The sequence below is a fragment of the Sinocyclocheilus rhinocerous genome, unplaced genomic scaffold (assembly GCF_001515625.1).
Source record: "Sinocyclocheilus rhinocerous isolate Xijiao unplaced genomic scaffold, SAMN03320098_v1.1 scaffold3340, whole genome shotgun sequence".
NCBI lineage: Eukaryota > Metazoa > Chordata > Actinopteri > Cypriniformes > Cyprinidae > Sinocyclocheilus > Sinocyclocheilus rhinocerous.
Genome location: NW_015645073.1, coordinates 409,962 through 411,545, shown reverse-complemented (window position 1 = coordinate 411,545; position 1,584 = coordinate 409,962).

Sequence of the window (1,584 nt, the reverse complement as noted above, 5' to 3'; positions counted from 1 at the left end):
ACACACACACACACACACACACACACACACAGACACACACATATATATATATATATATGTATAAACTTCTGAATCTGTGTCGAGTTGCACTTAAATCAAAATCCGGTATTGAGTACCAACTCTAGTAAACATATATATATAAAAATATCATAAATTGTGACCTTATGCCTTCTTGTCACATACTGTTTGCATTTACATTTAAGCATTAGCAATCTAGCAACATTTAGTTTCTTAAAATTAGCTATTAATTTTTAGGTCCGTGCACAAGAAAATTGATTGATTGACACAAAATGTTTTCTAGTTCAAAGAATTGTGGGCAATATCAACACAGATGCCCGCTTTCTCCACCAGCAAAATTATATATTTCAGAGACTTTTAGTGTACTATTACATGAGACACTCTAATCTTAATCTTGTATACTATTTTAGATGGATAGAATGTAAATTAGGACATGTTTGTTCTGTTCAGACCAGAAAGTTACATCTTAAAGAACACAATAGAAAAGCAGTCACCAAACTTTGCACAATCCTCGACTACTTTCTCAAATCTGCTCTTAAAACCTTTTTTTGTGAAGCCAGTTTTCTGTGTTGTCAGAGCCAAATTGAGAATTCCCTGATTAGTCAGAGCAGCAGCATGCGGCGAGGATGTTTCAGCTCTGAATAATGTCTCAAAGAGGGAACGCAGCGCCGAGCCGAGCTCTACAGATGCTGTGAATCTTAAAGTACAAGGGCCAAGAACTAAGTAAACTTCAACATAAGTCTGAAGAATTTCTGCTAAAGAAAATAAAAAGAGTTATTTTAGGAACAAGAATGAAACCAGTCTTCTGCTGACGTCACAGTCTGGTCCCCCGTCCCCGTGATGTGTGCTTCATGTCATATCCTTGGAACTGTTATTCATTTTACTATACAAGCACGGGTCAAGATTATTCCGGTTTCTCTTTATAATTCCAGAAACTCATCCGGAGCTTCTCTCAGGGCTCATTTGATGATGAGCTTGAATCTTTGTTTAAGTGAAATGAATTCAGTGGCGTGTAACGGTCCAGAGGTCGTCTCTCCCTCTGCCCATTCAAAGTGATTTTTGAGCCAAGTGGATTTTGAATGCAGCTTCCAAGAGACAAAAAAATAGCCTATTAATATTTTCTATATTTAATACAATCACACTGGCGTGATTCTAACGTTCAGTGCGTCATATGCGCTCGCTGAATGTATACCTCTTTCTGGCGAATTCTCTCATCAGAAACAACAAAGTGCAAATGTGTGTACGCGTCTGTAAGATATTAATTTCATAGTGTAAACAGCTTCAGTGATTTTAATGGGAGTTTTTGAGAGTGCTTGAACTAGACTGTCAGTGAAAATGTTCTTTGATAATGTAAATGTTCTTTGCTCTCTTACGTCTTCTCTAACGAAAGTGTTATGAGTAGCCTAACTTGCAATGCTTTTATTCACATTAACGTTCAATGTTAAATTCACATTAAATATAAACTCAGTCGTATTAAAAATATGTAATGGCATGACACCCATATTGTTAATTAAGTAAACAGACAGGTTTTTATGCATAGTTAATAGATTACATTATTAGGTTACT